This window comes from Protopterus annectens, chromosome 1.part2, assembly GCF_019279795.1.
Source record: "Protopterus annectens isolate FY-2018-M chromosome 1.part2, PAN1.0, whole genome shotgun sequence".
Lineage (NCBI taxonomy): Eukaryota > Metazoa > Chordata > Ceratodontiformes > Protopteridae > Protopterus > Protopterus annectens.
Window position 1 is genome coordinate 690,513,370 of NC_056727.1, and position 25,649 is coordinate 690,539,018.

At 37.6% G+C, this 25,649-nt stretch overlaps 1 protein-coding gene across 8 annotated transcripts in view; it reads left to right on the top strand.

Moving 5' to 3' along the window:
• BIRC6 (baculoviral IAP repeat containing 6) overlaps positions 1 to 25,649 on the top strand; it is a 4,524,268-nt gene that overhangs the window by 1,286,948 nt on the left and 3,211,671 nt on the right. The window lies entirely within an intron of this gene.

Below are 25,649 nucleotides of genomic sequence, written 5' to 3' on the forward strand. Positions count from 1 at the left end.
CTACATCTTATATTTTGAAGTTCTGTTATTTAGTCACTAATTTCACATTATTGCTGATATTCTTTGTGATAATCCAAGTGTCTTAACATCAGTCTCTGGTTCAAGTCCAAATTACTCCTGATTCTTCTGGTCAGCTCCTGGGCGCTTTTTTTTTTTGGTCAGTCAAGCATTTGTTTCTGTGCAGCAATGGAAAACATTTCACTGGCAAAGTCTCTCCTTGGACTTTAAAACTTTTTTTTTAAATCATCATATGTTAATCAGTAACAGAATGTGATAAATAGAAATAAAACAAACTCTACTGGTTTACATTGTTGTTTTGCGGTATAGCAGTATATAATGTTTTCTTTTTAACAATTCTTGTTGTCTTCAGGATTACATGAGTTACTCATTTCCCATGTTTAGTAAACTTCACTCTTCCTCTGGAACATTATTATGCACGTATTGTTCACAGAATTGTTCCTTTGTTACATACTTGGGAGCAGTACAACTTTCTTTTCACTACTCCTGTGTAAACTGCTTTTCCATTCTGTCTCCCCTATAATTTCTAATCTTCTCTGATTTATTCTTTTAGTTATGCAATGTTTTATATGCCCTACTAATTATCTATTTTTAACAATAGCTTCTTTTCCACTAAAAACTCTACCAAGCTGACCTTTCACTTATCCTTCCTGTCTCCTCCTGTTTACGTATACCCTATAATGCCATGATAGGGAAGGGTGGTCTGTATCTTGCAATTTAAACTTCTTAACCTAATCCCACTATATTACCTTTCCCTCCTCAGTTAATTGTTCCCAATACCTTGCTTCCTTTACTAATTTCCTCCAATAAATTATAACATCTATCTAGCCACAACACCTTTTTCCCATTTTTTGCACATGAAGTCGGAGTGTCACTTCAACAGTGACACTTTTCTATTTTCATATTACTACTTCCATACATACCTGTTAGGAAAACCTGCTTTCTCCATTTCTGCACTGGCTTAGTTCTTAAAATTCTTTCTGCTAGTTTAAAAATATGATATTGTAACTTCCTGCTTGAGTTGTGTGCATAAGCCTTAAGTGCATAGCTCTAAAATACCACTTCAAATCGTGTAGTCCTAAATCAATTTGTTATATGGAAGAATCAACTTATCTCAGTTAACTTTTTCCCTCTTTTTTTTTTTTTTTTAGGGGGTTTTGTTGAATTCTTTGGTTTGCTGTACGTTAAAAAAATTATTGGAAACCTTAACAATTTTATTTAGTTTTTTTTACTGAAATGAAAAGTCTGGTAAAATGTGACATGGGTTCAAATAGAGACAAGAAGAAACTACATACAAGATCAGCCTGCAAAAGGATATTGTGTGTAGGTAAGGTGTAAACTGGAAACACTTATTCAAAGGAGCTGTCACGCATAATGCAGAGCAAATGGCTTTTTATCAAAACGTTTGCCTTGCCAATATTAACATGTTATTTAAATTTCCTTACATTTACAAACAAAAGGCAAAATGTATTGTATTGCATTAAGAAGTGCTGGGGACAGAAATGAGTTGTAAATTTGACAAAGATTTTAGGATAGACATTTTGCAGAGCATTGGGGACTAAGGAAAGGGGAGTAAAAATGCTTTAAAAAGGCAATGGTAGGTTTGGGTTAGTAAAGAGTTGTTGGCACTGGAGAAGGATTACACTGGCATTTATATTTCACTTAAAACTATTAATGTGGAGCTAAGGAGAATTTGGGGAGAAATAAGCTTCCAACAGGGAATAATTATTTATGGATGGTGATTGACACATGATTTGGAATGGTAAGAATGTAACAGGGTGGTTAGAATGGAAAATTTAACAAAATAGGATGGCTTTCTGAAGTACATGAGAATGTTTGGTATAGAAGCAGTTACTCTAGTACCACAAAGTGTGTCAGAATTTGTATATTATTCCCAAGATGCAGTAAGTGGGCTAAGAACTGATTTATCAGTAACATCCATATTTATTAGATGAGTCTCTAAAAGCTTTCAATTAACTATAGCAGAAAAAGCAGCAGTAAAAACTATGATTTGAGAGTTCCAAACCAAAAACTTCTACTTGCAACACAAAGCAGGTTGTTAATTTAGGCGCTTCCATTCTTTGTTTGTCAAGAACTTCATCAGAAATGAAAACAGATCTGACATGCCAAAATTTAAAACTTGTACTACAAATGTGTCACATGACTATCTAGAATCAATGAACACAATACTCATTTGCTTAAATTTAAAAAAAAAGCCATCATATACTATTTACAAACTTTATCGAAGAAACCAAATATATATATATATATATATATATATATATATGTATGTATGTATGTATAATCTTAATAAATATTAATAATTAATTAAAAACTTTTATGCAAGTAAAAACATTTTATATTGTAGACTCATTCATTCCAGGTTTTTTAAAGCAGCTAGTCTAATTCTGCAACTGTTCTTCACAGCCTTCTAGTTGTATATTGTAATTTCCTGAAAAACTATTATCCAAACTTACTTTATCAATCACAAAACTGATTTTTTTAAAATATTTACAGTTAGTGGCATGTTTTGATAATTACTCAAATCTTTGTTCTTTATAGCTGTAATATGTTTGTAAATTGTCTTGGATAATTTTCTTTTAGTTTCCAACATAGCAACTTGAATATGTATCACATGTGGCTAAAGATATCACATCTTGGGAGCTGCAATTAAACCTCCTTTTGGCCCTGTTAACATCTTTTATATGTTTATATTCAGTGTATTGCTAATGAGCCTGCAATACTTACATTTACCACATTTATATGTACCAAAATTCCCTTGTGCATCTAAGTTTATTTCTTTTGATTTTTCTAGAATAGTTCTGACATTATTTCTTTTGTATGTGAATAGTGGGTAACTTCCAACAAACTTAACCAAGAATAAAAAGAGAAGGGGGGAAAAAAGTACAGCACCATGTGGAAAAATTGTCTCCTCTGTTCTTCTTGACTTTTCTAAGGCCTTCAACACTATATCCCATACTCTCCTTCTCAACCACCTCTCTAACCTCAATCTCTCCCACAACTCTCTTTCTTGGTTCAGAAGTTATCTCTCTGATAGATCCCAAGCTGTGAAATGGAATACTGGTACCTCAAAATTCCTACCTACCCCTACCGGAGTCCCTCAGGGTTCTATTCTCGGTCCTTTGCTCTTTAACATCTTTATCAATGATCTCCACTCTTCTTTTCCTCTTGCTCAAATAGTACAATACGCAGATGACTCCACTGTTATCTGCTCTGCGCCTAACCTTCCCGAGCTCCAAGCCAAAACCCAATTGGCCTTCACAACCATAGAAAATTGGATGCTTCAAAATCATCTTTCCCTCAATGCCAATAAATCCCACATCATTCTCTTCTCCCCTTCAAAAGCTCTGACTCCTGATAAGTCATCCTTCATAATTTCCAGCCTCTCCCAGTCCTCTATAGAAGTTGTTAGTAGTGCTAAATTACTCGAGTAACCATTGATGAACACTTGAAATTTAATATTCATATTCAACTTAACATAAAGAAAACTCATCAGAAGCTCGGTATGCTTTATAGAAATGCAAACTTTCTTACTCCATCTTCAAGACAAACTCGCCACTACCTTCCTTCTCCCTTCTCTGCTGTATGGTGCTCCTCTTCTATCCAATCTCTCCTCTTCTATCTCCACAAAACTTGAAAGTTGCTACTACAAAATTGCCAAATTAAGCTACTAACTCCGCTCATTCTACACACCACTGCATCTGCCTCCGTAGTCTTCAATGGCTAGAACTCCCTAATCAACTCAATTTCCTCCAACTTACTACTGCACACAAATTAATCTTTAAACCCACTGCTTGCCCAGCATTATCTAATACCTTAACCATATACACTCCTCCAAGGCCCCTAAGATCTAGCCACCAAAATCTTATTTCAGTTTACAAACCCAAACGACCCCCTGGCCAACTCCTTCTTTCCCATACTACAGCAAAAAAATGGAACTCGCTTCCTTCCCGTCTAAGAGCCACTACAAGCTATAGTGTAAGGATGTAGCTAGCAAGTTAGGCTGGTGCCAGGCAAGCAAGTGTGATAGTCCCAAATGAAAAAATGCCAGCACCTTGGAGAGTCAAACAATTAGGTTTATTTTAAACTTCAAAAAGCTGATAACTAGACCGGTTTCAGCTCAAATATAGAGAGGATACATCCAAGGTGCACATAAGCTAACTATTTAGGAGAACGTTGTTACTTCTCCTACAGAAAGGGTAAATCCTTATGCTCCCATTTTTCCCATTACAAAAAAACAACAAACATTAAGCATGACAACTATACACAAAGGACACTCACTGGAGATAAGCTCATTGGTATCTTTCCTTGTGGCCATTGTAGCTTTTGTAATTACATTTTCAAAACGACAAGCTTCACCAGCAAAAACACAGGTCAGGTGTACGACATCAATTTCTTTGGAAATTGTAGTTCGGATTGGATAATCTATTTAGCCACCTGCACATGTCAGGCCTTCTATATTGGCCAGACATCGAGGCAGTTCCGCATTAGAATTTCGGAACACCTAGTTGACATTAGAAATCACAGAATTACCAATGCACTTTATAAACACACAATGAAACATTCCAATGCAAGATTCACCTTTACAATCATTGATCGAATTTTGGGGGACCGCTCTTTTAAATCAGGATGGCACGATATTCTTAACACAAAGGAAAGAAGGTGGATTATTAAATTAGGGGGACTTTTTTCCCCAGGGTTAAATGACAAATTATGATTTTGCAGTAAGTAATTTTGTTTCTTATTGTATAAATAATCATTGTCTTCTCTTTTTGTGTTTTTTCATACTGTTTTGCTCAAATTGCACATTCATGCTATATTTATATTTAGACATGAAATTCATGTATAGATGGATGCTAGTTCAAGAATGTATTATTTTGTGATTTATCACCATAACATTTTTATGTTTAATTAACAACAGGAAATGAGGTCATCAATTAATTTACTTAAAGCTATATAAGAGCTTTACTTAATCACTCCAATGTACTACTGAGGAAAGCTTTGAGCTGAAACCGGTCTAGTTATCAGCTTTTTGAAGTTTAAAATAAACCTAATTGTTTGACTCTCCAAGGTGCTGGCATTTTTTCATTTGGGACCACTACAAGCTATGAACACTTTAAATCTCTTCTTCATTCTCACCTTTTCCAAAATTGGAAATGTAATTGTATACTTCCTACCTAGATCTCTGTTTATCCTAGTTCCATTCCACCCCCCTGGTTCCCCTTCTTCTGACTCTCTCCCTAGCTCCCCTCTCTTCTACATTATCTCCTCCTTCCTCCCTGAATAAACCCTTTATTTTCCTTCAAGTGCTATGCTTACTCTCTCCTTAAATCTTTTGACTTTTTTCTTTTTTTTTTTCTCAAGGTGGTCTCCTGGACTCATCCATAATTTGAACATTTAGTATTCTGTTCTTTTTCTATCCTGTTCTTACACCTCTCCTTTAATTTCTTTGCTTCTTATTCGTTTCTCCCATGCATCCCTGCTCTTGCATTCATACTCTTTCTATAATTTCCTTTCCTTTCCCACTTTACTAACATTCACAGTTTCACTAATATATCTTTTTCTTATGTTTTGTGCCCAATGCTCCTCTTTCTTGTTTGGAATTTGTTAAAGTATTATGCTATTAGAACAGAGTGTGTTTTTGTATGTATTAGTTTAGATCTTTTCTGCTGTGTTTTTGTGTGTAATGTATTATCGTGGAGCTTTTCTCCCCGGGCCTCCACTGAAAACGGGCTTTCGGGCCCAGTGGACTTCCCCGGTTATCAAACTGGAAATAAATAAATAAATAAATAAAATTACACAAAAATAACTGAGAAAACTTGATGGCATCCAAAGAAAACTGTACACTGCAAAAATAGTACTATTAAGAAATAAAAATGTTTTCTTTACTTATAGTTAAGTTTCTCCCCTCTCTTCCCCTCCAAAAGCAGTGTTTCGAACATTAATGACATGAAGTAGGGCATGTATCTTAGAGTCCCCCACAAGTCCAACAAAGTCTGAAACGTCCAATATTTCCAGATTTTCTTGTTCTGTCATATTTCACAAATATAATTATTGCACTGTAATCCTAGATTTTTTTCCTCCCAGTCTGGGTTAATGTAGGCATCCTGAGACAGTGTAGCACCTGCCTCATGTACATGGACAACCATCTACTACTACCACCTAGGAACACAATTTGAGAGAGATGCAATTACATCAAGCACTTAGTGTCATTGCTCTCTCCCCCACAAACCAGTATATCTGGCACTGAGAAGGCTGGCAACATGAACACCACACCTCAAACACTGCCCACACCTACAAACCCCCCCCCCCATATATGCTGAAGTCCTCAACAAAATCATACCCAAACCAGGGAGACCTCCGAGGCATAATTGCACACAAACTCCACTGCCCACCACACCACACATAGTCCACACACCTATCTCACAGCCACTAAGGTCTAAACATAAACCCAATGTATTAGTCATAGGAGACTCCATTGTGAGATACACAGATATGGCCCTCACCAGGCTGGATAAGGAGAAATTCATGGTTAGTTTGTCGTGTGCCAGAATCTGCCACATCACAAATGCGCTCAAGTCTCTCAACAAGTACTGTTAAGACTCTGTCATAGTCCATGTTGGAGTAAATGACTTGAGACGTACCTCCCTGGACTATATGAAGAGAGACGTGATTGAGCTCGCGGAGTGTGTGTCCCAGGCAGGTACATTCCTAGCCTTAAGCATCATTCTGCTGTCACCCAGAACAATGCCTCAGTACAAACAGAAAATTATAAGTTTAACAATTGGCTTAGTTTCTGGTGTCATTCCAAGGGGTCCAGTATCTGACATCTTAGGATGACATGATTGACAAACCATGATGCTTTGCCAGAAATGGCCTGCATCTGTCTCCCTTGGGTTCAGGCTCCTGGCAAAAGCTCTTGCCTCCCCCCTTAGTGCCTTTTTGCAATGCCTAAACTGCCAACATGAAATTTAATCAAAACATAAATTAAAGGTCATGATGCTAAATGATAGAAGTCTAAAATATGAAACTGCACTCATTGCAAGCATTCTTAGCCCTGGAAGAAGTTGATATTTGGACAGTCACAGAAACCTGGTTCAAAGCTGCAGAGATCACTCCTGCCATACTAGGTTACTCATCTTATTATTCGGACACCAAACAGTGGGCAGCAAAACAAAAGGAGGTGGTGGTGCAATATATATAAAAGACATATATGCCTCCAGGTTGGTCAAACAGTATGTTGCACAGGAAACGCTCCAGGTGCAGTTCACAATTGATAAGACCCCCTTTTCAAATCATAGCTAGTTATAGGCCTCCAACTCTGACTCCAGATGCTTGCTCCACCTATCTGAACCTCTTTGAATCTATCAAGATTCAACCCTTTACCCTGATCCTGGGCGACTTTTACTGTCCAACCATAGATTGGAAGAAATACTCATGCCAAAACACAAATGCCCAGAGATTCCTTGATTTCATCAATTCAGATGCCTTGGACCAGTTAGTTGACACCCCCAGAAGAGGTGAAAATATCTTGAACTTGGTATTAACCAACATGAGTAACCATTTCAGCATCCATACAGTGTCATCATCCCTGGTAAGATCTGACCACAGAGCAGTCACTTTCAAAGTCACCATCTTCCCTGCCACCTTCTCCTCCCCCCCCCCCCCCAGCTAGGGTCAAACAAAAAAACTTCTCCAGAGCTGATTACAGCCTCCTGAGGGAAGAAAAACAGCTTCACAGGCCCCTCCCTTTCCTGGCACATTTGTCCAAACCTACAGCGGAGTACTATATGAGCATTTATATAAAATATCAGACAGGACAAAATCCTCCTCCTCAAGGAAGAGTAAACCTGCCTGGTGGACATCTACATTAAATAAACTCTGTAATAAAAGGAAAAAAAATTGCTGTCCAGGACCAAGGAGGAGGAGCAGGTGCCTAATTGGAAGCAATCTCTCCTTAGCCTGAACAAGCAAACATGAACACTAGTGAAATCCTCCAAAGCAAGCTTCAAGTCCGAACTGGCCACGTCTACTAAAGACTATCAGAAAGACTTCTTCACATATGCCTGCAGTCTCAAGGGAAGCACCCAGATCTGCTCAGAACTGGTGGTCAAGGACACCACATACACAAATGCTGTAGATATAGCTAACCTGCTGGCAGACAGGTTCAGTGAAAACTACACTTCTCTGTCCACCCATCAGTAAAACAGGACATCCCCAGTACGTGCCCCCTTCCCTTATCTCTAGGGAGCAAGTCATCACTGCCCTCTCAAAGACAAAAAGTACAGCCTCCATGGGACCAGATAACATCCCAGGCTGCATGCTACATGAACTCGGGCAGGAACTTACAGCACTATTAGGCACCCTATTCAACCAAAGCCTGGGTACCGGCTTTGTCCCAGTGAAGTGGAGGACAGTTACTGTTATCCCTTTGCACAAATTTTGGAGCATCCACTGATCCAGGAAATTATAGACCCATCAGCCTTACTAGCCTGATCTGCAAGGCCATGGAGCTGATTATCATGGACCTCATTAACATGGACTTTGACAACCTCCAGACACTTGATCCCACACAGTTTGGTTTTGTCAAGGGGAGGTCATGCCTATTAAATTTGGTTGACTTCTTTCAGACAGTCATCAAGGCCATAGACGAGAGGAAGAAAGATGCACACTGCTTTCCTTGACTTGGCCAAAGCCTTCAATACTATTCCCCACTCAGATATAATAGATAAACTCTCTCAACTAGGCATCAGTCTGTATGGTACTAGATGGGTAGCAAACTAGCTCACTGATAGAACCCACCTAGTCAAAATAGGGGAAGCCACCTCAAGTAGTAGACCCGTAACAAGCAGTGTACCCCAGGGATTGGTCTTGGGGCCTCTGCTGTTTTGCATATAGTTCTCAGAGGTGTAGGCCAAATCTAGTGGGCTATGGCTGACCAAGTTTGCAGATGACTGCAACCTGGGTGCTGTCTTCAATTCCCCCTAGTGATGTGGACATCCTCCAAGAGGGTCTCACCCAAACAAATGACTGATGCCAGAAACATGGCCTCAAACTGAATGCCAAAAAATGCATCATCATCATCCCTTTTGGGGAGAGTGATGTCCCCACAAGTTATCACACTGATAATGAGGTACTAAGCATGCAGTCAGTCATGAGGGACTTGAGCACCCAGGTTGATAGCAAACTGACTTTTGACCACCATATTGCCTACATTGTACAGAAAGCTATCTACATGGCCCACCTCATTAGTAAGGATATGTCATCCAGGGACATGGAGGTCATAGCATCCCTGTATTCTTCCCTTATAAGACCCATTATTGAGTACAATGCCCCTTTCAGCATGTGTACCTTACAAAGCACATGCAGTAGCTGAAGAAACCACAGAGGTTCCTCACCCGGAGAATCCAGGTCCTCAAATATCTACCCTACACAGATAGGCTAAAAGCCTTGTCCCTCCAGTTGGTCTCCTACAGACTTCTCAGAGGTGACCTCTGTCTGGCATACAAAGCAATCTCAGACCCCGCCCTGATGGGACTGCTGCATATCTGCAGGTCAAGCTCCACTCGAATAACCTGCATGTAAGATCTCAGCCTGGTCTGCGACATCAATAGGACTTGTTGGCAGGACAGATGTGTCCCAGAAACTCCCCCTTTTGTGGATTAGACTTCCTCTCCACAAAAAGCAGAGTATCTCATTAAACCTTTTTAAGAGCAACCTAGATAACTGGATGAGGAACAGAAAATACACCCCTGAGATTCCACCTATATGTCACTGGACAGTGACATAGGGTGCTGACTTGTTGGAACATTGGTTACGTTCTTGGCTAGGCTTGTAAGTGCCTCAGGGCCAATAGCCTAGTAACTTCCTATGATCCGATGATTAAGTTACTGGCTTTAATACTGTTCATCTCCATCTCCCAAATCCTGTCTTTACTTCATTTCCAACATACTCCCGATTCTTCTAGTCAACTCTCGTTCTCCCTTCCTTCTGTCCAATATTTTCCATTGAAACAGTGGAAAAGGTTTCACAACTGTACAGTCTCTCTGTGGTCTTTATTACCAGAAGAACAAGAAGGAGAATCTCCTACTGTTTCACAGCTCACTTTTTGTTGGACAAACTTTTGTATTTCCACCTTGGCATGTACTTCATCAAAAATGATTTGGTCCTTCAGAGAGGAATACCTTGAAGACAGCTGGGTACAGCAGTTTGAATTGCACACCTGTGTCTCAACATTCCCTGAATATTGGAATGAATTTATTCCTCTTCTGCCTGGTGTAGAATGAGTAATCATTCTCCATAAACACTCTGCTGTCTCCCACTTTTAGTATTTTGTCATCCTGCCACAATTTTGTCAGAATCAACATCTGCTAGTAGGATTGCATCTTCACTATTAAAAGTCTAGGTTGCTTTCTCATAGCCAGGTTTGGAGCATACACACTCTGTACCCTTTCAGTTAACACCTGCTCTGGAATATCAGTCCAGTTGCTTATTTATAACCACAGAGAAAAGCACCAAGTCCAAACGGTGATGGCCTTCCACAAGTTTTATTAACATTATTCCAACGACCCAAACACAGCTCACAAGGCAAAGTGAAGTACTAAACACAAAAACAAGAAACCAGTAAGTTAAGCGCTTTTCGTCCGGATAATATCCGGACTTCTTCAGACAATACGTTAGTGTGCACAGTAGGTTTAAATAACCTCGTCTTGTAGTATCAGCCAATAAGCTCTCAAAGAATACCTTTACATGCTTTTCGAAACTCAAAGTCATTGCAACATACAAATGATTTATCTTAACGCACTAATCACATCACCTTTTTGCATAGGTAAATCGTTCTCGTAGTGGAAACCAAGGTTACATATTAAAAAACCTTGGTTGCCGCATTTAAAACTGTTTTAAACTATAATGCAGCATCAGTCACTATGATCGCTATCAAGCACAAGATATTAAGTAGTAAAGTAAACAATACAATCATAAGTTACATTAACGCATATTTTAACATAACTTTAAGCAATGTTACCCCCAATTTCCTTTAAGTCCCAGGTCTCCTTGGTTTAAAAATAGTGATAAAAAATGTTACAAGAATATTCATAATATAACTTTGAAAATAAATTTCTTTCTAGTTCCCCCTGCCAATATTAGTTAAAACATACTCTTAAAATTAACAGTTTAAATCTAGCCAAACTACCCTCTTCTATGTCTACACTGGTTTCGTATAATATAATCCTGTATAAAAAATATCTATTATGTTTAACTTGCCATTACCAATTAAAATACTATGACATCTTCTATAGTTTCCTACCAAAATTATTATAAACTACATAAAACCTAAAAAAAATTTCCCTGACTTCACAAGTGTTCTTTTAACTATAAATGTATTAGTTTGTTATTAGTTACATGTAACAAAGTTTCTATAAGTTACAAATGTAACTATCTTTGCCCAACTACAACTTCCTGTTATTGCCTCTATCACCTCTAAAGGCAAGTCGTATTGTAAACTGGACCTTAATAAATCATTAATAGTGCCAATTTTACTTCCAAATGTATATAACTTGGACTTTGCTTTTGGTTGAAATTTTTCAACCCAAATTGGACATATCTAACCAGTCACCTAAAGAGGCTCTTTATTTTCAGTATGCAAGCAGTTGAGCTTGTGCCGTTAAGCCCAGGTTGCTTATTTTTGTTTGTTTCTTCCAGCTTTTCTGGTATAGCTGAAAAATCTCATGTTTTCCCTACGTGTGCTCTGCTCTCTAATTCTATTATTTTTGTAAACATCTCTTCCTGAGTAGTCTCATATCCAGTCAGACTTTTGTTCATTTTAACCCCTGATTTTGCACCATTATCACCTCATCTGAATATCTCTTTAAATCTTCTTCCATTTTTTCAGCCTTTTGTTATTTGTGTTGATATACTCCATCATTGTCTTGTTTATTTTAACCGGGTCCGTGTGCAGTTGTCTTATATCTTCCTGTAGGGTACTGGAAGTCATATCTTGAGGATTCATTGCTTTTTGTTGAACAGTTGCAGAACTTTCCCCAGTCAGTGTTTCTTCCTCACATTTTGTAGCTGTTTTTTTCCATGTGCTCTGTATATCTTTTTTTCTTGGCATCCAGGCAGTACACTTAAAAGCTAGTTACTGAAATTTACCCATAAACACAAAAGTCTACTGGCTTTCTCTGTTGAGTTTCTCTTTTCACATTGTGAGAGCTAGAATCAAGCTGTTACTCAATTTGGAACCATCTTGGAAGTCCAAGTCTGTGGGCTTTATTGTCATAAAAGTGAGAAGCAGGGTCTTCTTTAGCTTGCTGGCTCACTGTTTGTTGACAAGTTTTTTTTTTTTTTAAATTTCACCCATAGTCTATTCTTTCGAAAAGGTCTGTGATCCACCAGGGAAAAGATATTCTGAAGGCAGCTAGGTACAGCAGTCTGGCACTTTTCTGTCATTATCTCCTAACTACCAAAGTAAGCTTGCTTCTCTTCTGTCTGGGGGACAGGGAGCAATAATTTTCCACAAACACTCAGGTGTTCCCAGTTTTAATGCTTTTCCCTTTTGCTACAGTTTTGTCAGAAACCGCTTTCTGTTGGTATTAGTTTGTTTACTTACCCAGATTGGTTTCTGTTTCCCATGGCCAAATTTGGAGCATATACACAGTATAGTATTTTTTTTAAGTTTTCCTTAAGTTTGGCTCATTGCAAACCTGTATGTACCAGATAGAACCAGTCACTACTAATTTTATTCTGTTTGTAACCCTGAGTACCCTCCTGGGGGCAGACATCCTGATGAGTTTGTTTTCTTCTAAAGAAAAATCTTCCACATAATACACTGTGGGACCACTGTTTCTGGGAATGTTGTGCCCATAGCTGGATTGTCACATGACAGTTCCATTCACTTAGAATGGAAGAACAGAGAAGAGGAGCTAATTTTGAGAGGCCTCAGTAAAAGTATCATTTACTGTCACGCAGTGCCTCTTACAACTGTTTCCTACTTATGTGTTACACATTCTGTGAAAACAGCTTCCAGATCTACCGGCTCATTGCTGAGATAAGACTTTTTTTTTAGACATTCAGCTTTGATGCGTTTCATTTCCTTCTCCTGTTACTTCTCCTGTATTCCAACCCTCGGCTGGCAAGAGTGTCACATTTCCTGCCCTGCTAGGTTCTGCTAATTTGCATGACAGTACACATCAGACAGATATGCTTGTAGTGTGCCTAGTGTACCAGTTAGTGTTCCCTCATCTCTCTCCTTAATCCTATCATCTGAATAGCACTGTCGCAGTAAATCATGTTAAAAACAAAATGGCACGACACCGTGCTAATAAAACACAATTTTATGTTAGCGCTTTCATTTGAATAAAATACTAAATGGTGTTGTGCCATTTTGTTTTCGTTTTTAATAGTTTGTTACGTTTTTCACTTTGTCATTTTTCAGTAAATCGTGTTGCAAAAATGCTTTTAGCAATTCTTAATATAAAGGTGTCTGAGTATTCTTGAAAACATGCCTGTAACATACACAGATTACAATTCATCTCAACCACTGACAGATTTAGCTATGTCTGCAAATTAATACTCTAATCAAAGAATACTCATGTTTGCATTGCATAGAATTGCAGTTTTCTGCCTTGTTACCTCTTAGGCATGCCACTGATGTCTCCTTATATTTAATTCCTATTGCTTTTGTGTGCACATATTCATTGGCGTTTTTGATGCAACTTAATATGTTCTTTACTTCGTGCTATGCAGTGCTTACTATCACTGTTCTGAATAGTGTGCATACTGTTCGTGCTCTTTCTCAATATTGTTTTCCATTGCCGGTTGCCACAACAAGCTTTTCTATTTACTGATATCCAAAATTTCACATATTTCCTCAAGAAGCTAGCTAAACAAGACTACCTCCAACAGTATGTTTTATACCATGTTCATTTTTGAAAGAATGTGCAGTTAATCAAACAGCAATTTCAGTGCAGTTTGTTGTAATTCTTATTAACATTTTTCCTCAGAAGTACCATTTGTATTCTGCACTGCTGATCACCCCCCCACTCAGAGTTGTCGTCACTTTGCTTCTTTCTAGTAGATCAGTCATCGCAGTCCCTCTTAAGATATCCATTGCGAGCATTAAATCAGAAAGACAAATAAATGCTCACTAGTAAACACTATTCCAAACAGTGAACCACTGAGCTCTCAGCCCGTATTCAAAAAAAGAAAACTTCAGCAGTGCCTACTGTAAACCTATGCAGGTTAGACGAGGAAGTGGCATTGCACAGAAACTGCAACACTGCATGGAAATCAATGAACACTGAGTACCTAATTTTAGTGCATGTAGCAAGGCAGATGTCATCTGTACTTATGGACAGAAGTAGCAGTAAATGATTATCCTACTCCGTGCTGCTTAATAAAACTGGAGCAGAAAGTTGTGCACTGTATAACTGTAACTGTTGCATTTCTATTATCATATGACTTTAGTTATTACAGCAGGGATCAAACTTGAAAGGCCATTTTGCACGGGAACAACCAAACAAATGTGATGACAACACTTAATAGGATTATACACGAAAACCAACTCATATGTAAGACAGGGATAGGATATGCTTCTTAAAAAGTAAAGGGTACAAAGGGCAAAGTTTTGGTTTTAAATAGCTGAGCTGTAACATCAAAGTACAGGCAAACCAGCAAATGTACAAACAGCCCATGGCAACAACACTGCATAAAGACAAAGATTATAAGAGTTTCTCTGATGTTAAAGACAGATCACTTATGCAGATAAGACGCCTTTCATGTTTCTTAGCATCTACAAGTGCATAACTTGTGAATCCTGATGAGTAACTGTGATGGTCTTTCAGTACAGGAAGAGGCAAGCTGAGCTAACGGGTATTGTCATAATATTACATTGTATTTAAGATACTTGGATAATTTATTTATTGCCTGGAAGGGAACTGAGGAAGGCATATTGGAATTTTAGTTTTATTAATGGGAGCACTACTTTTTTGAAATTCATACAGGTTTGATTTAACCAAGGTATCTTATTTCGATGTGTTACTGGCAAAAACTGGGGGTGGTTCTTTAAAATCAACAATATATAGGAAACCAACGTATTCCAACAGCATATTGCATTTTTGCAGTAACCAGCCTATGCACGTCAAACGTAGCATTATCAAGGGACAGTTGGTGAGAGCAGCTCAGATGGTGTCCAGTTATTTTGACTTCTTAGAGGAATGTGACTTTGTGTCAAATGTTTATGGACAGGGCTTATCCGAAGTATTTAATTGATAATATCAGGGAGGAAGTGGTTGATAAACGTGCCAAGGGGTTTTATAAACCCATTTGAACATTCCTGGTGAAAGCTCTATGAGGTCTATTAGATTAACACCTATAACTGGCACAGAAGGGAACCCAGATGATCATGGGGAGATCCCTATGTGAAGGGTGAGTGTTACAGTGGGCGACAAGCCCTCCTGCCCCTTTGTGTCTACTTTCTCTGGTGACAGTTATGTAATGCAGGACATAGTTAATAACAAATGGGGTATTTTTAGAAGTGAACCAGTTATGGGGGCTTTGTTTGGTGAATACCCCGAATTTGTGTTTAGGAGGGGTAGAAATATTAAAAATATTTTGGAGCAAGCTAAGGATACCGATATGCAAGGAAAAATGGCTGTTGTGGAATGTGCAGTCAGTGTAAACATATTTTGAACACATCTAGGGATAGGATATGTAATAGGGAAATTAATATTAAGGGTAACTTTAGTTGTCACACACAAGGTGTTGTATATGCCACTTTGTGTTCCCAGTGTTCCAGTTTGTATGTTGGGTAGACCCAACGTAAGTTGCCACAGCGGATATACAAGCACCTGTATGATGTTCATCGGTGTGACATTAACAATGCATTATACAGGCATATTAATACATTTCCAGACCGTGTCTTTAAGTTTGTGGTGTTGCAGCAGGTCAAATAATGGGACAGAGGTGGCCCATGGAGATTGGTACTGGAAGACAAGGAAGTTTGGTGGTAGGTCTTCCTTAATGCCCATGTACCCCCAGGTCTGAATGATGCAATTTCCATTAGTAGTAAATTGAAGCTCAGGGTTTGGATAGGTAATGTTTATGTGTGTAGATATATGTGTATACATATGCATTTTTTTATGTATTTTGTATAAATGGTGCAGTATGTATTTGGAAATGGAATCTGGAAATGGAAACAGTTGATCTGCTGTGGCGACCCCTAACGGGAGCAGCTGAAAGAAGAAGAAGGTGGTGCAGTACGTATTTGGCATCAATATCTATATATTTTTATATATTCTTTTCTATTCATTAAGATGTATATCCATGCTTTTTCAAGGATGATTTAATGCTTATTTGTAAAATGTTTTAATTGGTGAACAGGGGCTAATGTAATTATTAAGGGTGTGGGCTGTAATATAAATGATGAGTTCTTGCAGGGTAGTTTTGTCTGATGAAGTTTGGTCAGTGTACCTTATGAAAGCGCTTACTTGTTTTCACTCTGTTGTAGTAAAATTATTTGTGTTCGTACTTTACAGCTGTGTGGCTCACTTTTTGTTTACATGTTAGAAGAAGTCAAGCCACTGCTGTGTATTTGGGCATTCTGATCACCTGTAATGCATAACTAGCAACATTTGAAGCACCACTGGGAATCCCTTTTTTCTGCAATACCACAGTAGGACCATCAATTCATGTGGAACAACCTTGCAAAAGGATCCCTAATTACAACTGACAGTTGGTCAAGAACTGTTAGGGATAAATGATATGACCCTAGGTCATGTGTCTTTTATTCACAGCACATTTTCAATGTCTTCTCCCCTCACTATATATTCAAGAATTGGTTCCTTTTATGGTATTCCCATGCTTCCTTGTCTTTATGTGAAAACAAAGATAAGAATGTTTAAATAGGAATTCTGCTGCTTACTCCTATTACTTTTCATCTACTTCCAAAAACTGAAATTATGGTAAGGTTTGAATGCACGCCACAAAGTCTGTATGTGTCCCCTATTGGCTGTGTGCCAGCCATAAAGCTCAGCAGCCCTGGGTCAATAAGCTACTGGCTGGCACGTGTCTAATTGCCCAGCCTGGATTACATTGGATAGCTCTGTTGAGCAAAAGCTTGATGTAGATATACCAATGAACCTGCCAAACATAAACTGAGAATTGCTAGTCAATGTTGGTTCATTGACAGGATACAGCTTGGAAGTTGAAGTGGATGGCATGATGGTAAGGAGACGGATGGATATCCTATGTATCCAGGAGAAAAGATGGAAGGGCAGTGCACCAAAGCCACTTGGCTTGGGATCTAGAGTCTACTACTCAAGAGGAGGACAGGATAGAAATGGTGTGGGAATTGTGGTGAGCCAAAGGCTTCAGAAGGCAGTCAGGGATATCATCAGAATTAGTGACAGACTCATGGCAGTCAGCCGCCAGTATAATGATACAACAGTATTCATAATCTCAGCCTATGCCCCACAGCACGGTTGTGATAGTGAGGAAAAAAGTGCATTCAGACAGCAGCTGCCAACCTACTAGTCAAAGCAGGACAACATGAATTGGTGCCAATAACAGGTGACTTGAGTGCACAAATCAAGACAGAACAAGATACGAGGACTGCCTGGGTCTACATGGGTGCGTGGGTGGGGCAACATGTATTCCATATATTTCGCTGAGTAATTCATCAAGTGATGACATTAGGTGAAGCCAGAGGAACCCTTTTGGATTTATGCATTCTTCGGAAAGTGAGACTTAACGTGCAAGGGACATTGGACAACATTAATCCCACAGAACAGAACATTAATCCCACAGAAAAGAATCAGAATACGACTGAGAACTCTGGACATGTTTCTTTTACTACAGGTACAGTTTTTCCATTACACCATGAAGGCACAAGGGTGTCAGAGAAGTGGCATGAAAGTTCTAAGTTTGACTTTAATCAAAGAGAAGAATTTGATAAATGGGTGAATTCTTTCTGTAGGAAGAATATTTTTATGGGAGAAGTTAATGAAGACAGACATTTTCATAAGGAAAAAAACTGTCAATATTAAGTCATTAAAGGATGGAATTAGGGAATTGGAATTCAAACTGTTTAAAATCAAATGTGCTATCTTAGACATTTTATATTTAGAAGAATGCTTAAATAGGTGAATTGTGCCACAGAGTTTGCGATTTTTCAAATACCCCAAATTTTTTTATACAATGCTGAAATGATTTAAGACTTTAATCATGTTTTTGATCAGTTTGGGTTTAAGCTTATGAAATTAATTAAATACAACAAGAAAAAGGTGTAGCATTTTCTGGGTGAGGCAGAGGTTTTGAACAAAATGATTAAAACTGATTTATTGTTTGACTATCATAGGGACATTTCTGAGCATGTCTTCATTAGAACAGATAGGAAATGTGAGGACATTATTAAAAGGAAGCGGAACAAGATTATTAGGGATACCAGACAGTATGAGGAGAACAAAGTTTATATTTTTAAGGGGAGGTTGTTAAAAGTGGCATTCTCACAGTATTAATTTTAATGACCCTAGTTTAGGGTTGTACATAGATGGGTGAGAATGGAGTAACAAAAGAAACTAATAACGAATCCTCAACACCTAGTTCCGGGGCAGTAGGCTTAAGTAATTCAGACCCATTAAACCCAAAAACAGGTTTAGATTTTATACAAACATCACAAGCAGAAGGGGAGAGTGAAATTACTGACGACAATGTTTCAGATTTTTCAACTTCAAAGGGGAAAGGAAAAAGCCTCTCGAAGGTGAAAAGAAAAACAAGGACGTAAATATTATTCTAGAAAAGGATGGTGTAACTTATACCTTTAATGGTTTAAATTTTTAACCTGAGCAAAATTGACATTAAGATGGAACACTTCTCAATTTTTTAGAAGGGTTTTAAATTTGTTCCTGTAAGTGGTTTTAACATTAGTGATACCTTGATTGAGTTGAAGCTCTTTATTAGGAAATTACATTTTACATTGTTACTAGATCAACCAAACAATTTTAGGGGTAGTATTGATAGCCTGGTTTGTAAAAAGCGTGTATACAGTCTACCTTTACATCCAGCCTTGCAAGTATTTGAGGCAACATGTATGTCAGACCTATATGAATTTTTTTCAGGATTCTAAAAATGTAACCGAAAACATAATCTTACCCTAAAGGAACTTAAAGTTCTGAATGAGTTGGTTCACAACACTGAACTACGTATAATGAAGCCGGACAAAGGTAGGGGTATGATATTGGTGGATGTGATTGATTATTCTTCGTGAATGTTGGGGATATTACAAGATATACAAACCTATCTCCCTTTTTCTAGGAACAAGATTAATATTGCACACCAAAGGATAGATTTTCTGTTAGAGGAGCTTTTATTGGAAAGCAGGATTACACCTAGAACCTATGAATTTTTAAAAGTTATAAAACTAGAATGCCATCATTTTTTGTAATCCCCAAAGTTAACAAAAGTACCACCAATCCCCATACAGGCCAGTTGTATCAGTAGAGGTTCAAAAACGCATCCAATTCGAAATTTTTTGGACCAGTCCTTAAAATTTGTGATCAATAAATATTCACATTTGATTAAAGACTCCTAGGACTTTTTAGGTGGCTTAACACAAGACTTGGTTACAGATGACATTTGGTTTCTAACAGTAGATGTTATGGAATTGTTCTCATCTATCCCCACAGAGGAAGGTTTGGAGTTCTTTCTTGAAAGCTTAAACATGGTTGAATTGCTTAAAGAAAAGGACCTAAGCATATACGAGGAACTTAGGAGAGTTTTATTAGAGAATGATTTTATTTATTTTGAGGGAGAATCCTGTAAGCAAATTAAGGGGGGTAGGAATGGGTGAGTTGTGTGCCTCCTTATATGTAAATTTAGTCCTTTTGAGTTGGGAAGTGAAGTATGTTTTTGGTTCGACCTTTTGGAAACACGTTAAGTTGTACAAGAGATTTTTGGATGATATTTTTGTAATTTGGGAAGGACTTGAGAGTTCTATTGGCATCTTTATTGAATATCTGAACAAAACCACTGAATTTGTGAAGTTTACATACACCTACGATAAGAATGGGATTGAATATTTGGATGTCAGGATTAATATTTTTGATTGGAACCTTAGATCCAAGATCTACAGAAAACCAGCATTTAGTAACTCTTACCTACCATTCTCTAGTTCACATCCTTTTAAGCTTAGAGCTGCAAGGATGACTTCTAGGTTTGAGGATTTTTTGCATGAAATAAAATTTATTTCCAAGTTATAGAGAGAGAACTCAGAAATTTTGATTACGGAGGTGGCACAGGAAATTGATTAAGGATGGGGGTCAAAATATATACCATTATTGGGTACCAAACGAATGACGAGTTTTAACTTACAGATAGAACCAGCAGATAAATTCAACAGTGCTATAGTTATTGAGTACAATCATGCCACCACTTCTGTGAAGGTGGTTTTAAACAACTGGAAGATGTTGAGGTTTAACCCAGAGTTGGTTGGGAGATGGGGTTCGAACCCCAACATTGTTTAAAAACAGGTATAAACCTAAAGCATATTTTTGAAAGGGGATATATGGCAAAAAGGGTAGAATGTACTAGTGCTACTAGGAGATGTAGTAGGTGTTCCTATTGTAAATATATTTGTAAGGAAGAATGCATAACCTTAGGAGGTAATCTACAAAGTAAGGTCCCAGCAAAGAGATTATTTATTTAGCTATGTGCAAAGGGATGTACCTGTTTTTACATAGGAAAGACCAAAAGACCACTGAATAAATGGATTTATGAGTATTTATATTGTATTAGGACTAAGAGCCTTAGTAACACATTATACAAACACACCTTGGCACACCCAACTCATTTTGAGTTTTCTTTTGCTATTTTAGAGCAAGTGAATATATATCCTAGAAGGGGGGACTGGGAAAATTGGTTATGTTATAGGGAGGCATATTGGCAGTTTAAATTAAATTCTTTTACCATGCCAGGACTTGAACGACTGTCTCTATTAAGCCTGTTTTAAAGTTTAGGGCTTCTAAACTGTGACTGACCATAATGTTTTATTTCATATGCAGGCTTGCAGTTTTACTCCACACTAGATTTTTTTTTTTTTTTACAGTTTACTGTATAGCCTGTATTGTGTATTAGGATTCTTTAGAGTGATTAGTCCATGATGTTACTTGTATTGTTTTTACACCTTTATTTTTGTTTTATATAATGATAATTAAAAATATTTTCCTAGGTTTGTTTTTTATGTAGTATATATTTTATAGGGCTTATGAGAACACTTTTGATAGTTGAACGCATGCTTGGTAACAAGAGACAAATTTTGTATCTAGTTTATATATTTATTCAACTGGCTGCAAAGTAGGTAGGGGAACAACGTTTAACTTTGGAAAGAGAGGAGCCTATTTCTTTAAATGTTAAATGGTTTAAGACTTTTTTGGCGCCATCTGGGGTATTTATAATGTTATGTTTACTTTTTAATTTATTCTGATGAAGTCCTGATAGCAGCGGGATGAAAGCACTTAATGTTCATTGTAATATTCGTGGATTAAAACCTTTTATTTTTCTTAATTGTGGCTGATTATCGTTTGAGAGTGTGCACCTTACTACAATATTTTGGTTATCACCAAGAATGATACGGCAATGCAAACTAACTATTTTGACAGGGATGGCCTGCACCTCCTCCCCCAGGCTTGTGTATACTGGCTAAATCCTTGTCAACCTCCATAGTGCCTTTTTTTGGGCAATGTTAGTCTTCTAAAGCTTTCAACAAAGCTGAACAGAATCTGAACAAGATTTATCGTATTAATGCTCAGCATTAGAAGCCTTAAGAAAAGACTCCACACTCTAAAAGCACTACGTATTCAGGAAAACATCACTGTATGTGTCATCACAGAGACCTGGCTCAAGACCAGTGAAAGCACTTGGTCAGCGCTTCAGTACCCATCACTCATACAGCACACCATATTAGACAAAGGCACTAAAGATGGAGGTGTCGTAATGTTCTTAAAAAATCTCACCTCCAGACTTGTTTGACAAGATAATGGAGCTCTTCCACGTTCAACTTACTATAAACAAAATCCCTTATCCCATCATATCCAATTGCAAGTTCTTGTCTATATCCCACTCAGATCATACCTCCTACATAACCAGTAAGTAGTCCCCATGTATTAAGCCAAATGCCGTCCTCTTAGAAGACTTCAGCTGTCTGTCCAAAACTGGAAGGCATGCAAGTTGTCAAACATGTATATACAGAAAATTCTGGATTTCATCAATACAACCTCCATAAACTGGAAGGCATGTAAGTCGTCAAACATGTATATATAGAAAATTCTGGATTTCATCAGTACAACCTGTCTGGACCAGTTAGTCCACAGCCCAACTAGAGACAATAAAATCTTGTCCCTTACAAGTCTGGTGCAGATCTGCTGCCCACCAAATGTCTCCTCCTCGATCAGTTCAGATCTCAAGTCAGTCACATTCACCTTCAGACTGCAAAATGAAGCCTGAAATATCCTCCAATACCCCAGTATTCAGGGACTACACAACAGTTAATCTACAAACATTGAGTGATGACTTGCCTAAATGTAAAAGCCCCTTCCACATAGATGATCCCAGTGCATACATAGAATCCTTTACTGCCAAATTTTGTCCATATGTAAATAGTTGCACAGATGCATTTGTCTCCCTTCAGAAACGTAATGCTAAATTCAGAAGTAAACCCCTATGCTGGAACCCCAGTGTATGCAGGCTGTGTAACGGAAGAAAAAAATCTTAGCACACTAAAATAAATCTAAATCTGAAGAAACCAAAATCATATATGTATAGATATATATATATATATATATATATATATATATATATATATATATATATATATATATATATATATATATATTTATATATAAAGCTTAAACAGCTGCTAGATTGTCAGGTACTTTGTTGGGATGCATTTTCTGATGGATATGAAATGTCGCACTCCAATGTCTGTCAATATTTACTAACTTCCACCAAAACAACTTGTTGCAAATGTAAAAGACAAATGTGAAAAATTATAAAAATATGAGGAAAAAGTCTGGACAATCTGCAGAATTCTCAGCAGCTGAAAGAGAAAACTGCCAAGACAAGGACCATTTTAAAACACAGTTAAAAACATATGCACCATACCATGCAGGAGAGCAGCTCAACACCTCTTTCGTTATTTACTGACTGTAGCCTTTAATGACTTGCCAGAAACCCACATAATTTATAGGGAACAGTCCATGGAGTATGGCTGACAGTTGTTTTGGCGTGATCTTAAACAATAATGGAGCACCACCAAGTTTGTAGCTTAATAGCTTTCTTTATTTATTGCATGATCGAAAATGCAGACGTTCACATACCAATTCCGAGATCGCCATACTTCTGAGAATACGGAACAGACTTGGTATTTGAAAGTCCGCATTTTTTATCATAAAGTTAAGCTATTAATCCACAATCTGGTTAGCTGATAAGACTGCAGTTGTATTAAGGCAACTTAAGCCCTCAGTAGTTGAAATGTATGGCTGATGCTGGTTTTGGTGTGATCTTAAAAAATGACTAAAAAAGATGCAGCACCCAGTTTGTGGACTAATAGCTTCGAAAATGTGGAGTTTCACATACTTACGCCTAGATCACAATACTGGCGAGAAAAAAGAACAGACTTGGTACTTGAAAGTTTGTATTTTAATGATAAAGTGAAGCTGCTAATCCACAAACTGGGTAGTTGATAGGGCTGCAGTTGCAGTAAAGCGACTTTAGTCCTCAATAACTTGCAGAAGTAATCAACAGAAGATAAATATGAAGCAAAAATCTGGGATCTTTTGTAAAATAAGCACATCAGGTGTAACTTCCTTCATCCACACCCCTCCAAAAGTACTGCTATCCTGAATGAAGTTCTGCAGTCGAACACCACTTTTAGCATTACGAGCATTCACAAAGTCAGCTGGAACATGAGCACAAGTGAAATAACATAAAAACTGCACTTATTTTTTTAATGTTCCATAATGCAATTACTTACAGTTCAAGTAACAGTCGTGTTAAGGAAGACTAACAAAATATGACGTATATATGCTAACATGCTGTTCTGTAACTTTATTTCAATCATATAAGGATATAGTCTACATATCTTATAAAGAAGGGCAATGTTCAGTCACATACCTGAATTAATTAAAAATAAAATATTTTCAGGACAACACTATATCCATGTTTTGAAGCCACTGTGGATTATCCACCAACAAAACCGATCCATCCAGCAATTGGAGAGTGGTGAGTAGTTCCTCCAGTTGTGCACCGTACTGTTTTTATGGTTTATAAAAGCTGGGTTGAAAGGTTCTCCGGAATTCATAATTAAAGGGGGGCGTTTCCAGGATGAAAAGACTGGAGGAGAGTCCTTCTGTAGCAACATAGGAAAAAAAACAAGGGCGTTATTAGCAAACCTTTGCAGCACTCTTAGATTGAAAACAGCACTGCGAGAGTGTCAGAAGCTGGAAGATGGCTCGCAGTATTGGAACTGTAGAGACAGAGGATGAGAGAAATTGTCAAAATGACAATTTCAAGTAGCAGAGGGGATGTTTAAGTGGTAGAGTCAAAAGATAGGGTGGAAACACATGCTCAGAATGAGGCAACATGTTCAGAAGCACATAGTGGTCCTTTAAGAAGTCTTAATGTGGAATACCTGTTTCTGCTTATTTGTATTTTCCTAAGATTAATGCATTTTATTCCTTCTAGTTTCTCTAGGTTATCAAAAAATCTCAAATGTTCTCTGCTTGTCATGTCTTCCAACTCTGTTTTTGAAACAGCTCTTCTTGTGAAATCTTGTTTAGTCAGGCCTTCCTTCATTTCACCCTCTGATTTCTGCAGTTTTTATCATTTAATTTGACTAGCTTATTATAGCTTGTTATATTTTTTTCCAATCATTTGTCATTTGACTATGTTTATTCTTCCACTGATTCTCTTAAGTTATGTACTTCGGAGTACATTTTATTTATTTTCATGCAAGATATTCAAAGCTATTTCCTGTATCAAAGCTGAAACTTAAATCTGCTTTTAACTGAACAGATGCAAGTCTTTTCTCAGCCAGAACTTTAGTTTCCTTTTCTAGTTGAGTTTCAGTGTATCCTGCAGTGTTGCTACTAGGCAGCAACATGATTTTATTCAAATGTATAACTTTTACTTGCTTTTTTTAAAAAATGCCTCTGTTTTCCTCACTAGCATAGCACACTAATCATCTTGCGACTGGGTGTGCAGCCATTTTGGAGGTTATGAGCATGATTGGATGTTGTTGGATTTTTTAATGCTTCCACTTTGTTTTAATGTTAATGACCTGTTTATGTATCCGTGCCATTAGTACTTGTGTATCATTTGGAGATGGGGGCTCTACAGTCTTTTTATCCTTTATATTTTTTTTGTTCCTTTACATTGCTGAACATTGATTTAAGAACATTGGTTTGTTCCAGAACATTTCTAAGTCAGAATCCTTTCTGCAAAAAATTCTTCTAGTGTGATTAAGGTTTTTCAGAAAAGGTCTAAACATCTTTTTTTTTTTATATTTGCATTTTGCTGAAATTAGAATATTGCTAAAGGTGTAGTCACAGCTGGTCTTTGTG